Source organism: Ambystoma mexicanum, chromosome 1p (assembly GCF_040938575.1).
Source record: "Ambystoma mexicanum isolate Mex_15411 chromosome 1p, UKY_AmexF1_1, whole genome shotgun sequence".
Lineage (NCBI taxonomy): Eukaryota > Metazoa > Chordata > Amphibia > Caudata > Ambystomatidae > Ambystoma > Ambystoma mexicanum.
This window is the reverse complement of record NC_090921.1, coordinates 254,011,891-254,031,724: the sequence shown is the minus strand read 5'-3', so window position 1 is coordinate 254,031,724 and position 19,834 is coordinate 254,011,891.

Genomic DNA, 19,834 nt, shown 5'->3' with positions numbered 1-19,834 from the left:
CTGTCCATGGACTCCCTTCTTTCATCTTTGCTCCAGGTGTCTGCCCCTGTCCATGGACTCCCTTCTTTCATCCTTGCACCAGGTGCCTGGCCCTGTCCATGGACTACCTTCTTTCATCTTTGCTCCAGGTGTCTGTCACTGTCCATGGACTCCCTTCTCTCATCCTTGCTCCATGTGTCTGCCGCTGCCCATGGACTCCCTTCTTTCATCCTTGCCCCATGTGTCTGCCCCTGTGCACGGATTCCCTGCTTTCATACTTGCCCCAGGTTTCTGCCCCTGTCCATGGACTCCCTTCTTTCATCCATGCCCCATGTGTCTTCCCCTGCCCACGGACTCCCTTCTTTCATTCTTGTCCCATGTGTCTGCCCCTGCCTATGGACTCCCTTCTTTCATCCTTGCTCCAGGTGTCTGCCACTGCCCATGGACTCCCTTCTTTCACTCTTGCCCCATGTGTCTGCCCCTGGCCATGGACTCCCTTTTTTTATATTTGCCCCAAGTGTCTGCCCCTGCCCATGGACTCCCTGCTTTTACACTTGCCCCAGGTGTCTGCCCCTGCCCATGGACTCCCTTGTTTCATCCTTGCCGCATGTGTCTGCCACTGCCCATGGACCCCCTTCTTTCATCCTTGCCCCATGTGTCTGCCACTGCCCATGGACCCCCTTCTTTCATCCTTGCCCCATGTGTCTGCCCCTGTCCACGGACTCCCTTCGTTCATCCATGCCGCATGTGTCTGCCCCTGTCCACGGACTCCCTTCTTTCATCCTTGCCGCATGTGTCTGCCCCTGTCCACGGACTCCCTTCTTTCATCCTTGCCCCATGAGTCTGCCCCTGTCCACGGACTCCCTTCTTTCATCCTTGCCCCATGTGTCTGCCCCTGTCCACGGACTCCCTTCTTTCATCCATGCCGCATGTGTCTGCCTCTGTCCACGGACTACCTTCTTTCATCCTTGCCCCAGGTGTCTGCCCCTGTCCATGGACTCCCTACTTTCATACTTTCCCCAGGTGTCTGCCCCTGTCCATGGACTCCCTTCTTTCATCCATGCCCCATGTGTCTGCCCCTCCCCATAGACTCCCTTCTTTCATACTTGCCCCATGTGTCTGCCCCTGTCCACGGACTCCCTTCTTTCACCCTTGCCCCATGTGTCTGCCCCTGCCCATGGAATCCCTTTTCTCATCCTTGCCCCAGGTGTCTGCCATTGCCCATGGACTCCCTTCTTTAACTCTTGCCCCAGGTGTCTGCCCCTGGCCATGGACTCCCTGTTTTTATACTTGCCCCATATGTCTGCCCCTGCCCATGGACTCCCCTGCTTTCATACTTGCCCCAGGTGTCTGCCCCTGTCCATGGACTCCCTTCTTTCATCCTTGACCCATGTGTCTGCCCCTGCCCATGGACTCCCTGCTTTCATACTTGCCCCAGGTGTCTGCCCCTGTCCATGGACTCCCTTCTTTCATCCATGCCCATGTGTCTGCCCCTGTCCACAGACTCCCTTCTTTCACCCTTGTCCCATGTATCTGCCCCCGCTCATGGACTCCCTTCTTTCATCCTTGACCCATGTGTCTGCCCCTGCCCATGGACTCCCTGCTTTCATACTTGCCCCAGGTGTCTGCCCCTGTCCATGGACTCCCTTCTTTCATCCTTGACCCATGTGTCTGCCCCTGCCCATGGACTCCCTGCTTTCATACTTGCCCCAGGTGTCTGCCACTGTCCATGGACTCCCTTCTTTCATCCATGCCCCATGGGTCTGCCCCTGTCCACAGACTCCCTTCTTTCATCCTTGTCCCATGTATCTGCCCCTGCCCATGGACTCCCTTCTTTCATCCATGCCCCATATGTCTGCCCCTGCCCATGGACTCCCTGATTTCATCCTTGCCCCAGGTGTCTGCCCCTGTCCATGGACTCCCTTCTTTCATCCATGCCCCATGTGTCTGCCCCTGCCCGTGGACTCCCTGCTTTCATACTTTCCCCAGGTGTCTGACTCTGTCCATGGACACCCTTCTTTCATCCTGGCCCCAGGTGTGTGCCCCTGTCCATGGACTCCCTACTTTCATCTTTGCTCCAGGTGTCTGCCCCTGTCCATGGACTCCCTTCTTTCATCTTTGCTCCAGGTGTCTGCCCCTGTCCATGGACTCCCTTCTTTCATCTTTGCTCCAGGTGTCTGCCCCTGTCCATGGACCCCCTTCTTTCATCTTTGCTCCAGGTGTCTTCCCCTGTCCATGGACTCCCTTCTTTCATCCGTGCCCCAGGTGTCTGCCCCTGTCCATGGACTCCCTTCTTTCATCTTTGCCCCATGTGTCTGTCACTGTCCATGGACTCCCTTCTTTCATCCTTGACCCATGTGTCTGCCCCTGCCCATGGACTCCCTGCTTTCATACTTGCCCCAGGTGTCTGCCCCTGTCCATGGACTCCCTTCTTTCATCCATGCCCATGTGTCTTCCCCTGTCCACAGACTCCCTTCTTTCACCCTTGTCCCATGTATCTGCCCCTGCTCATGGACTCCCTTCTTTCAACCTTGACCCATGTGTCTGCCCCTGCCCATGGACTCCCTGCTTTCATACTTGCCCCAGGTGTCTGCCCCTGTCCATGGACTCCCTTCTTTCATCCTTGACCCATGTGTCTGTCCCTGCCCATGGACTCCCTGCTTTCATACTTGCCCCAGGTGTCTGCCACTGTCCATGGACTCCCTTCTTTCATCCATGCCCCATGGGTCTGCCCCTGTCCACAGACTCCCTTCTTTCATCCTTGTCCCATGTATCTGCCCCTGCCCATGGACTCCCTTCTTTCATCCATGCCCCATATGTCTGCCCCTGCCCATGGACTCCCTGATTTCATCCTTGCCCCAGGTGTCTGCCCCTGTCCATGGACTCCCTTCTTTCATCCATGCCCCATGTGTCTGCCCCTGCCCGTGGACTCCCTGCTTTCATACTTTCCCCAGGTGTCTGACTCTGTCCATGGACACCCTTCTTTCATCCTGGCCCCAGGTGTGTGCCCCTGTCCATGGACTCCCTTCTTTCATCTTTGCTCCAGGTGTCTGCCCCTGTCCATGGACTCCCTTCTTTCATCTTTGCTCCAGGTGTCTGCCCCTGTCCATGGACTCCCTTCTTTCATCTTTGCTCCAGGTGTCTGCCCCTGTCCATGGACCCCCTTCTTTCATCTTTGCTCCAGGTGTCTTCCCCTGTCCATGGACTCCCTTCTTTCATCCGTGCCCCAGGTGTCTGCCCCTGTCCATGGACTCCCTTCTTTCATCCATGCCTCATGTGTCTGCCCCTGTCCACGGACTCCCTTCTTTCATCCTTGCCGCATGTGTCTGCCCCTGCCCATGGACTCCCTTCTTTCATCCATGCCCCATGTGTCTGCCCCTGTCCACGGACTCCCTTCTTGCATCCTTGCCCCATGTGTCTGCCCCTGTCCATGGACTCCCTTCTTTCATCCTTGCCCCATGTGTCTGACCCTGCCCACGGACTCCCTTCTTTCATCCTTGCCCCAGGTGCCTGCCCCTGTCCATGGACTCCCTGCTTTCATACTTGCACCAGGTTTCTGCCCCTGTCCATGGACTCCCTTCTTTCATCCATGCCCCATGTGTCTGCCCCTGTCCATGGACTCCCTTCTTTCATCCTTGCTCCAGGTGTCTGCCACTGCCCATGGACTCCCTTCTTTCACTCTTGCCCCAGGTGTCTGCCCCTGCCCATGGACTCCCTGTTTTTATACCTGCCCCATTTTTCTGCCCATGCCCATGGACTCACTGCTTTCATACTTGCCCCAGGTGTCTGTCCCTGTCCATGGACTCCCTTCTTTCATCCTTGCCCCATGTGTCTGGCCCTGCCCACGGACTCCCTTCTTTCATCCATGCCCCATGTGTCTGCCCCTGTCCATGGACTCCCTTCTTCTATCCTTGCCCCATGTAGCTGCTCCTGCCCATGGACTCCCTTCTTTCTTCCTTGCCCCATGTGTCTGCCCCTGCCCACGGACTCCCTTCTTTCATCCTTGCCCCAGGTGCCTGCACCTGTCCATGGACTCCCTGCTTTCATACTTGCCCCAGGTTTCTGCCCCTGTCCATGGACTCCCTTCTTTCATCCATGCCCCATGTGTCTGCCCCTGCCCGTGGTCTCCCTTCTTTCATCCTTGCCCCATGTGTCTGCCCCTGCCCATGGACTCCATTCTTTCATCCTTGCTCCAGGTGTCTGCCTCTGCCCATGGGCTCCCTTCTTTCACTTTTGCCCCAGGTGTCTGCCCCTGCCCATGGACTCCCTGTTTTTATGCTTGCCCCATGTGTCTGCTCCTGCCCATGGACTCCCTGCTTTCATACTTGCCAGAGGTGTCAGCCCCTGTCCATGGACTCCCTTCTTTCATCCTTGCCCCATGTGTCTGCCCATGTCCATGGACTCCCTTCTTTCATCCATGCCCCATGTGTCTGACCCTGTCCAGGGACTCCCTTCTTTCATCCTTTCCCCATGTGTCTGCCCCTGGCCATGGACTCCCTTCTTTCATCCTTGCCCCATGTGTCTGCCCCTGTCCACGGACTCCCTCCTTTCATTCTTGTCCCAAGTGTCTGCCCCTGTCCATGGACTCCCTTCTTTCATCCATGCCCCATGTGTCTGCCCCTGCCCGTGGACTCCCTTCTTTCATCCTTGCCCCATGTGTCTGCCCCTGCCCATGGACTCCCTTCTTTCATCCTTGCTCCAGGACTCTGCCTCTGCCCATGGGCTCCCTTCTTTCACTCTTGCCCCAGGTTTCTGCCCCTGTCCATGGACTCCCTTCTTTCATCCATGACCATGTGTCTTCCCTGCCCACGGACTCCCTTCTTTCATCCTTGCCCCATGTGGCTGCCCCTGTCCATGGACTCCCTTCTTTCATCCATGCCCCATGTGTCTGCCCCTGCCTGTGGACTCCCTACATTCATACTTTCCCCAGGTGTCTGCCTCTGTCCATGGTCACTCTTCTTTCATCCTTGCCCCAGGTGTCTGCCCCTGTCCATGGATTCCCTTCTTTCATCTTTGCTCCAGGTGTCTGCCCCTGTCCATGGACTCCCTTCTTTCATCCTTGCACCAGGTGCCTGCCTCTGTCCATGGACTACCTTCTTTCATCTTTGCTCCATGTGTCTGTTACTGTCTATGGACTCCCTTCTCTCATCCTTACTCCATGTGTCTGCCGCTGCCTGTGGACTCCCTACTTTCATACTTTCCCCAGGTGTCTGCCTCTGTCCATGGTCACTCTTCTTTCATCCTTGCCCCAGGTGTCTGCCCCTGTCCATGGACTCCCTTCTTTCATCTTTGCTCCAGGTATCTGCCCCTGTCCATGGACTACCTTCTTTCATCTTTGCTCCAGGTGTCTGTCAATGTCCATGTACTCCCTTCTCTCATCCTTGCTCCATGTGTCGGCCGCTGCCCATGGACTCCCTTCTTTCATCCTTGCCCCATGTGTCTGCCCCTGTCCACGGATTCCCTGCTTTCATACTTGCCCCAGGTTTCTGCCCCTGTCCATGGACTCCCTTCTTTCATCCATGCCCCATGTGTCTTCCCCTGCCCACGGACTCCCTTCTTTCATCCTTGCCCCAGGTGCCTGCCCCTGTCCATGGACTCCCTGCTTTCATACTTGCACCAGGTTTCTGCCCCTGTCCATGGACTCCCTTCTTTCATCCATGCCCCATGTGTCTGCCCCTGTCCATGGACTCCCTTCTTTCATCCTTGCTCCAGGTGTCTGCCACTGCCCATGGACTCCCTTCTTTCACTCTTGCCCCAGGTGTCTGCCCCTGCCCATGGACTCCCTGTTTTTATACCTGCCCCATTTTTCTGCCCATGCCCATGGACTCACTGCTTTCATACTTGCCCCAGGTGTCTGTCCCTGTCCATGGACTCCCTTCTTTCATCCTTGCCCCATGTGTCTGGCCCTGCCCACGGACTCCCTTCTTTCATCCATGCCCCATGTGTCTGCCCCTGTCCATGGACTCCCTTCTTCTATCCTTGCCCCATGTAGCTGCTCCTGCCCATGGACTCCCTTCTTTCTTCCTTGCCCCATGTGTCTGCCCCTGCCCACGGACTCCCTTCTTTCATCCTTGCCCCAGGTGCCTGCACCTGTCCATGGACTCCCTGCTTTCATACTTGCCCCAGGTTTCTGCCCCTGTCCATGGACTCCCTTCTTTCATCCATGCCCCATGTGTCTGCCCCTGCCCGTGGTCTCCCTTCTTTCATCCTTGCCCCATGTGTCTGCCCCTGCCCATGGACTCCATTCTTTCATCCTTGCTCCAGGTGTCTGCCTCTGCCCATGGGCTCCCTTCTTTCACTTTTGCCCCAGGTGTCTGCCCCTGCCCATGGACTCCCTGTTTTTATGCTTGCCCCATGTGTCTGCTCCTGCCCATGGACTCCCTGCTTTCATACTTGCCAGAGGTGTCAGCCCCTGTCCATGGACTCCCTTCTTTCATCCTTGCCCCATGTGTCTGCCCATGTCCATGGACTCCCTTCTTTCATCCATGCCCCATGTGTCTGACCCTGTCCAGGGACTCCCTTCTTTCATCCTTTCCCCATGTGTCTGCCCCTGGCCATGGACTCCCTTCTTTCATCCTTGCCCCATGTGTCTGCCCCTGTCCACGGACTCCCTCCTTTCATTCTTGTCCCAAGTGTCTGCCCCTGTCCATGGACTCCCTTCTTTCATCCATGCCCCATGTGTCTGCCCCTGCCCGTGGACTCCCTTCTTTCATCCTTGCCCCATGTGTCTGCCCCTGCCCATGGACTCCCTTCTTTCATCCTTGCTCCAGGACTCTGCCTCTGCCCATGGGCTCCCTTCTTTCACTCTTGCCCCAGGTTTCTGCCCCTGTCCATGGACTCCCTTCTTTCATCCATGACCATGTGTCTTCCCTGTCCATGGACTCCCTTCTTTCATCCATGCCCCATGAGTCTGCCCCTGCCTGTGGACTCCCTACATTCATACTTTCCCCAGGTGTCTGCCTCTGTCCATGGTCACTCTTCTTTCATCCTTGCCCCAGGTGTCTGCCCCTGTCCATGGATTCCCTTCTTTCATCTTTGCTCCAGGTGTCTGCCCCTGTCCATGGACTCCCTTCTTTCATCCTTGCACCAGGTGCCTGCCTCTGTCCATGGACTACCTTCTTTCATCTTTGCTCCATGTGTCTGTTACTGTCTATGGACTCCCTTCTCTCATCCTTACTCCATGTGTCCGCCGCTGCCTGTGGACTCCCTACTTTCATACTTTCCCCAGGTGTCTGCCTCTGTCCATGGTCACTCTTCTTTCATCCTTGCCCCAGGTGTCTGCCCCTGTCCATGGACTCCCTTCTTTCATCTTTGCTCCAGGTATCTGCCCCTGTCCATGGACTACCTTCTTTCATCTTTGCTCCAGGTGTCTGTCACTGTCCATGGACTCCCTTCTCTCATCCTTGCTCCATGTGTCTGCCGCTACCCATGGACTCCCTTTTTTTATATTTGCCCCAAGTGTCTGCCCCTGCCCATGGACTCCCTGCTTTTACACTTGCCCCAGGTGTCTGCCCCTGCCCATGGACTCCCTTCTTTCATCCTTGCCGCATGTGTCTGCCCCTGTCCATGGACTCCCTTCTTTCATCTTTGCTCCAGGTATCTGCCCCTGTCCATGGACTACCTTCTTTCATCTTTGCTCCAGGTGTCTGTCACTGTCCATGGACTCCCTTCTTTCATCCTTGCCCCATGTGTCTGCCCCTGTGCACGGATTCCCTGCTTTCATACTTGCCCCAGGTTTCTGCCCCTGTCCATGGACTCCCTTCTTTCATCCATGCCCCATGTGTCTTCCCCTGCCCACGGACTCCCTTCTTTCATTCTTGTCCCATGTGTCTGCCCCTGCCTATGGACTCCCTTCTTTCATCCTTGCTCCAGGTGTCTGCCACTGCCCATGGACTCCCTTCTTTCACTCTTGCCCCATGTGTCTGCCCCTGCCCATGGACTCCCTTTTTTTATATTTGCCCCAAGTGTCTGCCCCTGCCCATGGACTCCCTGCTTTTACACTTGCCCCAGGTGTCTGCCCCTGCCCATGGACTCCCTTCTTTCATCCTTGCCGCATGTGTCTGCCACTGCCCATGGACCCCCTTCTTTCATCCTTGCCCCATGTGTCTGCCACTGCCCATGGACCCCCTTCTTTCATCCTTGCCCCATGTGTCTGCCCCTGTCCACGGACTCCCTTCGTTCATCCATGCCGCATGTGTCTGCCCCTGTCCACGGACTCCCTTCTTTCATCCTTGCCGCATGTGTCTGCCCCTGTCCACGGACTCCCTTCTTTCATCCTTGCTCCATGAGTCTGCCCCTGTCCACCGACTCCCTTCTTTCATCCTTGCCCCATGTGTCTGCCCCTGTCCACGGACTCCCTTCTTTCATCCATGCCGCATGTGTCTGCCCCTGTCCACGGACTACCTTCTTTCATCCTTGCCCCAGGTGTCTGCCCCTGTCCATGGACTCCCTACTTTCATACTTTCCCCAGGTGTCTGCCCCTGTCCATGGACTCCCTTCTTTCATCCATGCCCCATGTGTCTGCCCCTCCCCATGGACTCCCTTCTTTCATACTTGCCACATGTGTCTGCCCCTGTCCACGGACTCCCTTCTTTCACCCTTGCCCCATGTGTCTGCCCCTGCCCATGGAATCCCTTTTCTCATCCTTGCCCCAGGTGTCTGCCATTGCCCATGGACTCCCTTCTTTAACTCTTGCCCCAGGTGTCTGCCCCTGGCCATGGACTCCCTGTTTTTATACTTGCCCCATATGTCTGCCCCTGCCCATGGACTCCCTGCTTTCATACTTGCCCCAGGTGTCTGCCCCTGTCCATGGACTCCCTTCTTTCATCCATGCCCATGTGTCTGCCCCTGTCCACAGACTCCCTTCTTTCACCCTTGTCCCATGTATCTGCCCCTGCTCATGGACTCCCTTCTTTCATCCTTGACCCATGTGTCTGCCCCTGCCCATGGACTCCCTGCTTTCATACTTGCCCCAGGTGTCTGCCCCTGTCCATGGACTCCCTTCTTTCATCCTTGACCCATGTGTCTGCCCCTGCCCATGGACTCCCTGCTTTCATACTTGCCCCAGGTGTCTGCCACTGTCCATGGACTCCCTTCTTTCATCCAGGCCCCATGGGTCTGCCCCTGTCCACAGACTCCCTTCTTTCATCCTTGTCCCATGTATCTGCCCCTGCCCATGGACTCCCTTCTTTCATCCATGCCCCATATGTCTGCCCCTGCCCATGGACTCCCTGATTTCATCCTTGCCCCAGGTGTCTGCCCCTGTCCATGGACTCCCTTCTTTCATCCATGCCCCATGTGTCTGCCCCTGCCCGTGGACTCCCTGCTTTCATACTTTCCCCAGGTGTCTGACTCTGTCCATGGACACCCTTCTTTCATCCTGGCCCCAGGTGTGTGCCCCTGTCCATGGACTCCCTTCTTTCATCTTTGCTCCAGGTGTCTGCCCCTGTCCATGGACTCCCTTCTTTCATCTTTGCTCCAGGTGTCTGCCCCTGTCCATGGACTCCCTTCTTTCATCTTTGCTCCAGGTGTCTGCCCCTGTCCATGGACCCCCTTCTTTCATCTTTGCTCCAGGTGTCTTCCCCTGTCCATGGACTCCCTTCTTTCATCCGTGCCCCAGGTGTCTGCCCCTGTCCATGGACTCCCTTCTTTCATCTTTGCTCCAGGTGTCTGTCACTGTCCATGGACTCCCTTCTTTCATCCTTGACCCATGTGTCTGCCCCTGCCCATGGACTCCCTGCTTTCATACTTGCCCCAGGTGTCTGCCCCTGTCCATGGACTCCCTTCTTTCATCCATGCCCATGTGTCTGCCCCTGTCCACAGACTCCCTTCTTTCACCCTTGTCCCATGTATCTGCCCCTGCTCATGGACTCCCTTCTTTCATCCTTGACCCATGTGTGTGCCCCTGCCCATGGACTCCCTGCTTTCATACTTGCCCCAGGTGTCTGCCCCTGTCCATGGACTCCCTTCTTTCATCCTTGACCCATGTGTCTGCCCCTGCCCATGGACTCCCTGCTTTCATACTTGCCCCAGGTGTCTGCCACTGTCCATGGACTCCCTTCTTTCATCCATGCCCCATGGGTCTGCCCCTGTCCACAGACTCCCTTCTTTCATCCTTGTCCCATGTATCTGCCCCTGCCCATGGACTCCCTTCTTTCATCCATGCCCCATATGTCTGCCCCTGCCCATGGACTCCCTGATTTCATCCTTGCCCCAGGTGTCTGCCCCTGTCCATGGACTCCCTTCTTTCATCCATGCCCCATGTGTCTGCCCCTGCCCGTGGACTCCCTGCTTTCATACTTTCCCCAGGTGTCTGACTCTGTCCATGGACACCCTTCTTTCATCCTGGCCCCAGGTGTGTGCCCCTGTCCATGGACTCCCTTCTTTCATCTTTGCTCCAGGTGTCTGCCCCTGTCCATGGACTCCCTTCTTTCATCTTTGCTCCAGGTGTCTGCCCCTGTCCATGGACTCCCTTCTTTCATCTTTGCTCCAGGTGTCTGCCCCTGTCCATGGACCCCCTTCTTTCATCTTTGCTCCAGGTGTCTTCCCCTGTCCATGGACTCCCTTCTTTCATCCGTGCCCCAGGTGTCTGCCCCTGTCCATGGACTCCCTTCTTTCATCTTTGCTCCAGGTGTCTGTCACTGTCCATGGACTCCCTTCTTTCATCTTTGCTGCAGGTGTCTGCCCCTGACCATGGACTCCCTTCGTTCATCCTTGCCCCAGGTGTCTGCCCCTGTCAATGGACTCCCTTCTTTCATCTTTGCTCCAGGTGCCTGCCACTCTCCACGGACTCCCTGCTTTTATCAGTGGTCTGGGTGCCTCCCACTCCCCAGAACTCCCTGATTTCATCATTGGTTCATGCTATCTGTGCTGGCAGTGCCTGCGGTGACTGGCACGGTGCCACATATAGAATCTAGATTGATTTCTCGCTTGAAAGTGCCAAATTTCCCTTTTGCGATGCTTGTCACGTGGCCCAAGCTTCATATACCAATAGGACTTTTGCTCTATTGCCAACTTTTCGCTTTGCCACTTTTCCTGGAACCAACCCAAATAAAATGAGCCGAGCTGACTCTGCCAGGGGCGGGGGGAGAGACCAGACCTCCTGAGAGTGCTGCTGTGGCGTTTATTATGTAAGGGTCCTACAAAGGTGGTATTGTGCAAGGTTGCAAAGCCCCCGAGCCGTGGCAGGTGCTGCCTTGGCGCGCTCTGTGTGAGCAGTGGTTCGCGCTGCTTTCAGGTAATGGACGCCGCTCTGTACACTTACATTCTTTCCACTCGCCTGCGCGGAGCAATGGAAACTAAAGTAGGAGTTCCCGCTTCGGGCTAGATTAGTAGGCCTCACCGCCGTGAAAGCCCATTACCTGCGCAGGCAAGTGGCAGCACTATAGACGAGCTCTTGTCCATGCCAGGGGCACCCCCTGGTTGTCAATGATCAGGTGATCAGTGTTTGTTGAGTGGTGTTGGGCATCACCTTGGCGACAGGGCTAACCACCAGAGCTGCAAGTTACAGCCCTTCATTGCCGGCTCAATTTCTCCTGCAGAAGACCGCTGCTGTGGAAGGGCGAGAAAGCCGCAACAGGCCCAGGTGAGAACAGCGCGCCTGCTCACGTTGACCTTAACTGAAAGATTGAATACATCATGTTGACATTTTGTGCGAATAGGGCAGGAAAAAAACACACCCTTCCTGCGGCTTCTTGTGGATTCAGAACCTCAGCCCTTGTCTCATTGCCGCTGCGTCGCAGAAACTGAATGTCGCCCATATATGTGGTGACCACCAAGGAGTTGCTTCAACACCTGGTGAGTTGCAGAAACCTAGAAAAGGGGTTCTTTTGGTCCAGTGGCTGTATGTGCTTGTGTGTCTTGATATGTCATTGTAACCGACCGTAATCTTCACCATGTATAAGCAATTACAGTCTGTAACCGCAATCTTGATTATGCACACTTCCTGTAAAAGCGCCTCAATGCCTTTGGGCTGTAGTGTGTTATACAAATGTAAAAATAAATAAATAAAAGGTATTATGGGTTATTTATAACACTCTTAATACCCACGGGTTTCTAAGCGCGGCCCGGGGGATCAAACCTGTGGTGCTCCGTGTCGTTTTGCTTCCAAGGCGAGCACGTTGCCCCTGAGCTATCCTCCCGATATCCTGTGTGAGAGGGGTTCAGAAGCGCGGGGCTGAGCACCTTGATTCTGCCTCCCATTGGAAGAACAGACACAGAGTCCTGGGACATGAGATCAGGGCCTATGTTGTCAGAGAAATGCTTCATCTCATGAGCAAAAGACACAGGAGACCTCATTGGGCAAAGCATCGGTGCAAGGGAGGTCATCGACCACTCTCAGCCTGCATCCCAAAAAAGGAGCAATGGGAAACTGGTTTTAATATCCCATGGAGTGCTTAATCTTAAACACAATGGTTCAGGGCCGCCCAAACCCAGTGCCTTAAGTGGCATTGTAAATCGGGCTGGGGCTCTTAGGGAGTGTGTGGCCTGCAAAGGGGCGTTGCCTAATGGGCAGCAAGCGACCCCAGCAAGGCAGCCCTTTGTAGAGATCATCATCCTCTCTCCAGGATTCTTGCATCTCTTAGCTAAAAGGATGCCGGGTGGGGGGCAGCGCCACCCCTTTACTTCCGTAATGGTGGCACCCACCCCTGCCAGCCATTCATTTAACTAAGAGCTACAGCAATCACCCCCTAGTGATCGTGTATCTCTTAGTAAAAGGGGTGCCTGGCGGAGGCCAGCGCCCCCATTATGGAAACAAAGGCGAGGCCAAGACCATTTTTCGGAAGCATTTGAACCTCTCGCACATGAGTGAGAGCTTGAAAGGCTTCTGAAAAAAGGTCTTGTCTTCTAGCAGCCTTGCATTTTCTTCCTTAACTTATGGCGCTGGCCCCCGACAAGTATGGGGGATTGTGCAACAAGAAAAGGCATTTTTTTCTAAAGCCTGAAAGTCTTGCATGTGAGTGAGAGCTTCAGGATTTTAAAAAAAATTTCTTGGCCTCTAGCGGCCTCATCGGCTGGGGCTATTTGGGACTTTAGGGTGCTCCCCAGCAGCACCCTATCTCAAAGACATTTTTCAGATACAGCTCAGTCTCTGCCACAGCTAGCCCCGTCCAGCCCCAGCCATTTTAAAGCCCTGCCAGAACCCCAAGCAGTTAGTGAAATGAGGGCAGTTACCAGGCATAGCCTTCCCTGTGCCTCTTACCCGGCATGCTCTGATCCCCAGTAAAAAATGGGAGCTGCATGCAGACTTCAATGGACGAAGGAGGTAGAAAAAAAGGTGATTGTGAAAAGTCGGAGGTCATGTTGAGGTACAGCAATGTTTTGTACAATGAGGTATAGTCACCCAGGAACAGTTCCGGATGTGGCAAGCTGTGCCCTATTAGAGTTCTTTTAAAGCACACGCACCTGCCTGCATGTAATGTATATGCTTGCTTCTGGGGTCGGAGAAGCTACACCCAAACTAGAATGGGAGACTTTTGGCATGATTCATAGAAACGTGAGTATTGACCCTCTAAAGTTTCCGTGGCGAGAAGTACTTTGCATGCCCCCTCACGCATGAGGGACCTGTGCACGATCCGTGTATTCATGAAATCCTTCCCGCTAAGTATCCCTATGCGCAAGTCGCGACCAGAACGCCCCCAACACGCCCCCCGCAAAGCAAATGAAGCCACTGACACATACCTATGCGCGGTCACTGGGCGCAAACTCATTCACCCCGGTAATGCTGCATGGGGGCCCTTGCAACCAAGCCAACACCCTGGCAACACTGCGTAGGGTCCCCGTAACTGTTCACAACACCCCAGCAACATGCGCCCCATGTTCTGCAACTCTAATAATTTCATGACCAATCTGTGTGCGAACCCCCGTAAACTGTGCCTGAACCCTGCTACACTGTTTACATGCACCCCTAAGTTCGATCAGAAACCCTGACTGTGTGCAATCACCCCTAAATCCAACATGCAATCTTACCTCTGCACAGAGATTCTTATGCGCAGGTGTATGTACGCCTGCCTTCAGGTGGCTAATCCATCAGTAGCTTTGCGTGGTCATTTCCCCGACGTGAGATTGCACGGTCAGATCCATCAATACGATTTGTTCTGTGAAGTTTTGGGCATGCAATCTCCTTTCGGCAGGTCGTCCCTTCTGCATGCCCACATTTTCCCTTGTTCTTCCTCATTTTGGACTCTGCGTAGGCCCAACTCCTACTCTGCAAGGAGTCTCACGCAAGGCGCTCAACTGCTCACAGAGGCTTGCCCGACCTGCGCAAAGTCCACGCAAGTCCCAGAAAAGTACAGTGCAGTTAATTCCATGAATTGACCAACAGGGTTTTGCACACAGAAGGGCATGCAAAGTCATGATTTTCTGTGCAGATATTTCTATGTATTGGGGCCATAGACTACTGATCTGAAATTACACAGGCACTCATACCACACATGTTATGGTACAATATTTGAATAGCTCCACCTGCCATTGATATGGCTTTGAAGCACTGTGGGCTGGAAGGCCCGTTGAAAGACCGTAATATGTGCAAAAATGGAAATAAAAACATGACATTGCATGTGAATAGTAATTAGAATTAGGTGACTATTCAATTACTAGCTGAGATGACTAGTTTAAAACATTATAAAAATCATGCAAAGCATTGTATTCAGGCGTCGAGATGGCTGCTATGTCTGTGACTATGTGAGAGATAGACTGAATGTTTTGTGGGACTCAGCTGTATTCTATGGGTTACAGCGGAAGGGGGAATGGGTGTTATAAAAAGTCTATCAACCTCTGTGGCAACTGTCTGCAGTTGAGGGCTCTGCTAAAACCATGGATACACAGGAATGAGGAGAAGGACCTGAGGCACCAGACCCCCCAAGAATGAATGCACAACTCACCTCGCACACAAACCTAGACTATGACCAACCTTTCACAGGCCTTTGAACCTGCAATCAGTCCAGACCGCACTCATTAGGAATCTGGTCAACAATACATCACCTCTAGAAACAGGGGCAGGGAGATGGGAAACTCAATAGCAGGGATTCGCAACATTTGACTCTGTTTGTTTTGCACTGCACCTCCCATCAGCCCTAGTCAACATAGTTGTGAAAGATCATGGGAGTTGTAGTTCAAAATGGCTGGCGAGCCACAGGTTGCAGGCACTCAATCCCCCTACCAGCACTACTCAGTACACTGACCCTACCCTGCCAGAGTTCAGCTCATCAGCTGCCCCTCAAGATGGTTCCCTGAGCCACAAAGTCATATGAACGGAAAAGGCGCTCTTTATAAATCCAGTCTAACATAAATTAACATTGTGGTTTTCCTCATTGTTGCTTCAGGTCAGAGGTGATTGTGAAATCAGGTGGTGAAAGTGATAGCTGTTGCATGTGATGCCCTCGTGCCTACTGTACCTACACACCAACACCCAGATCCCGGGCAAGGAATTGTCACGCCTTCAGGCAGCCAACCAGTTTCACCAGGCCCCAGGGGGGAACTGGAAGCATGCTGGGGAACATTGGGATGATTTGGAAACAACAGAAATTGGGATACCACTGTATACAACCCCGGTGAGGGCTTATGTGGAGTAATGCACCTAGTGCTGAAATCCACACACAGTGTGGTGCACAGCATCCCATGCTGCATGTTGCCTCTTGAGTTTTGACTACAGTTGTGGATGCTAAATCTGTAATATTGAGGCCAGTTCTAGAAACCACCTGCCAAGTATTGAGTGGAGTTCTGGATGTTATGTTCGTCGAGGTTCGTCTAATCAAGGAGGCTACATTAGAAATAGGCCATGTGTGGGGTCTAAGTTCAGTTCTGGAAGCCTGATTTGGAGTATTGAGTCCAGCCATGTAGCCCATGTCTGGTGTATGAGTTCACTTCTGGAAGCCTGATTGGGAGTATTGAGTTCAGTACTGTAGCCCATGTCTGGTGTATGAGTTCACTTCTGGAAGCTTAACTGGGAGTATTGAGTCAAGTCCTGTAGCCCATGTCTTGTGTATGAGTTCACTACTGGAAGCTTGACTGGGAGTATTGAGTTCCGTCCTGTAGCCCATGTCTGGGGTATGAGTTCGCTTCTGGAAGCCTGGTTGGGAGTATTGAGTTCAGTCCTGTAGCTCATGTCTGGGTTATGAGTTCACTTCTGAAAGCCTAATTAGGAGTATTGAGTCCAGTCCTGTAGCCCATGTCTGGTGTATGAGTTCACTTCTGGAAGCTTGACTGGGAGTATTGAGTTCAGTGCTGTAGTTCATGTCTGGGGTATGAGTTCACTTCTGGAAGCCTGATTCGGAGTATTGAGTCCAGTCCTGTAGCCATGTCTGGTGGGTGTATGAGTTCACTTCTGGAAGCTTGACAGGGAGTATTGAGCTCAGTCCTGTAGCTCATGCCTTCGGTATGAGTTCACTTCTGGAAGCCTGATTGGGAGTATTGCGTTCAGTCCTGCAGCCCATGATTGGGGTATGAATTCAGTTCTAGAAGCCTGATTGGGAGTATTGCGTTCAGTCCTGTAGCCCATGTCTGGGGTATGAGTTCACTTCTGGAAGCCTGACTTGGAGTATTGAGTCCAGTCCTGTAGCCCATGTCTGGGCTATGGGTTCACTTCTAGAAACCTGATTGGGAGTATTAAGTTCAGTCATGCAGCCCATCTCCGGTGTATGAGTTCAGTTCTGGAAACCAGATTGTGAGTATTGAGTTCAGTCCTCTACCCCATGTCTGGTGTATGAGTTCACTTCCGGAAGCTTGACTGGGAGTATTGAGTTCAGTCCTGTAGCTCATGTCTGGGGTATGAGTTCACTTTTGGAAGCCTGATTGGGAGTATTGCGTTCAGTCCTGTAGCCCATGTTTGGGGTATGAATTCAGTTCTAGAAGCCTGATTGGGAGTATTGCGTTCAGTCCTGTAGCCCATGTCTGGTGTATGAGTTCACTTCTGGAAGCCTGACTTGGAGTATTGAGTCCAGTCTTGTAGCCCATGTCTGGGGAACAAGTTCAATTCTGGAAGCCTGATTTGGAGTATTGAGTCCAGTCCTGTAGCTGATGTCTGGTGTATGAGTTCACTTCTGGAAGCTTGACTCTGAGTATCGAGTTCAGTCCTGTAGCTCATGTCTGGGGTATGAGTTCACTTCTGGAACTCTGATTGGGAGTATTGTGTTCAGTCCAGGAGCCCATGTTTGGGGTATGAGTTCACTTCTGGAAGCCTGATTTGGAGTATTGAGTCTAGTCCTGTAGCCCATCTCTGGTGTATGAGTTCAGTTGTTCTGGAATCCAGATTGTGAGTACTGAGTCAAGTCCTGTAGCCCATGTCTGGGGTATGATTTCACTTCTGGAAGCCTGAATGGGAGTATATAGTTCAGTCCTGTAGCTCATGTCTGGGGTAGGAGATCAGTTCTGGAAGCCTGATTGAGAGTATTAAGTTCACTCCTGTGTCCCATGTCTGGTGTATGAGTTCAGTTCTAGATGCCTGACTGGGAGCATTGAGGTCATTCCTGCAGAGCATGTCTGGGGTATGAGTTCACTTCTGGAAGCCTGATTGGGAGTATTGAGTCCAGTCCTGTAGCCCATGTCTGGTGTATGTGTTCAGTTCTGGAAGAGTGATTGGGAGTATTGAGCCCAGTCCTGTAGCCATTTCTGAGTTCAGTTCTCGATGCCTGATTGGGAGCATTGGGGCCAGTCCTCGAGCCCATGTCAGGTGTATGAGTTCACTTCAGGAAGCCTGATTGGAAGTATTGAGTTCAGTCCTGTAGCCGATGTGTGGGGTATGATTTCATTCTGGAAGCTTTACTGGGAGTATTGAGTTCAGTCCTCTAGCCCATGTCTGGTGTATGAGTTCACTTATGGAAGCTTTACTGGGAGTATTGAGGTCAGTCCTGTAGTTCATGTCTGGGGTATGAGTTCACTTCTGGAAGCCTGATTCGGAGTATTGAGTCCAGTCCTGTAGCCATGTCTGGTGGGTGTATGAGTTCACTTCTGGAAGCTTGACTGGGAGTATTGAGCTCAGTCCTGTAGCTCATGTCTTGGGTATGAGTTCAATTCTGGAAGCCTGATTGGGAGTATTGCATTCAGTCCTGTAGCCCATGATTGGGGTATGAATTAAGTTCTAGAAGCCTGATTGGGAGTATTGCGTTCAGTCCTGTAGCCCATGTCTGGGGTATGAGTTCACTTCTGGAAGCCTGACTTGGAGTATTGAGTCCAGTAATGAAGCCCATGTCTGGGCTATGGGTTCACTTCCAGAAACCTGATTGGGAGTATTAAGGTCAGTTATGCAGCCCATCTCTGGTGTATGAGTTCAGTTCTGGAAACCAGATTGGGAGTATTGAGTTCAGTCCTCTACCCCATGTCTGGTGTATGAGTTCACTTCCGGAAGCTTGACTGGGAGTATTGAGTTCAGTCCTGTAGCTCATGTCTGGGGTATGAGTTCATTTTTGGAAGCCTGATTGGGAGTATTGCGTTCAGTCCTGTAGCCCATGTTTGGGGTATGAATTCAGTTCTAGTAGCCTGATTGGGAGTATTGCGTTCAGTCCTGTAGCCCATGTCTGGTCTATGAGTTCACTTCTGGAAGCCTGACTGGGAGTATTGAGTTCAGTCCTGTAGCTCATGTCTGGGGTATGAGTTCACTTCTGGAAGCCTGATTGGGAGTATTGCGTTCAGTCCTGTAGCCCATGATTGGGGTATGAATTCAGTTCTAGAAGCCTGATTGGGAGTATTGCGTTCAGTCCTGTAGCCCATGTCTGGGGTATGAGTTCACTTCTGGAAGCCTGATTGGAAGTATTGAGTTAAGTCCTGTAGCCCATGTTCGGGTTATGAGTCCAGTTCTGGAAGCCTGATTCGGAGTATTGAGTCCAGTCCTGTAGCCCATCTCTGGTGTATGAGCTCAGTTCTTGCAGACCAATTGGGAGTATTGCGTTCAGTCCTGTAGCCCATGTCTGGGGTATAAATTCAGTTCTGGATGCCTGACTGGGAGCATTGAGTTCATTCCTGCAGACCATGCCTGGGGTATGAGTTCACTTCCAGAAGCCTGATTGGGAGTATTAAGTTCAGTTCTGTAGCCCATGTTCAGGGTATGAGTCCAGTTCTGGAAGCCTGATTGGGAGTATTGAGTCCAGTCCTGCAGCCCATGTCTGGTGTTTCTGTTCACTTCTGAAAGCCTGATTGGGAGTGTTGAGTCCAGTCCTGTAGCCAAATCTGAGTTCAGTTCTGGATGCCTGGGAGAATTGGGATCAGTCCTGTAGCCTATGTCAAGTGTATGAGTTCACTTCTGGAAGCATGATTGGAAATATTGAGTTAAGTCCTGTAGCCCATGTGTGGGGTATGAGTCAAGTTCTGGAAGCCTGATTGGGCGTATTGAGTCCAGTCCTGTATCCCATGTCTGGTGTATGTGTTCAGTTCTGGAAGACCGATTGGGAGTATTGCGTTCAGTCCTGTAGCGCATGTCTGGGGTATAAGTTCAGTTCTGGATGCCTGACTGGGAGCATTGAGTTCATTCCTGCAGACAATGTCTAGGGTATGAGTTCACTTCTGGAAGCCTGATTGGGAGTATTAAGTTCAGTTCTGTAGCCCATGTTCGAGGTATGAGTCCAGTTCTGGAAGCCTGATTGGGAATATTGAGTCCAGTCCCGTAGCCCATGTCTGGTGTTTCTGTTCACTTCTGAAAGCCTGATTGGGATTATTGAGTCCAGTCCTGTAGCCAAATCTGAGTTCAGTTCTGGATGCCTGATTGGGAGCATTGGGATCAGTCCTGTAGCCCATGTCAGGTGTATGAGTTCACTTCTTGAAGCCTGATTGGAAGTATTGAGTTAAGTCCTGTAGCCCATGTGTGGGGTATGATTTCATTCTGGAAGCCTGATTGGGAGTATTGAGTTCAGTCCTCTAGACCATG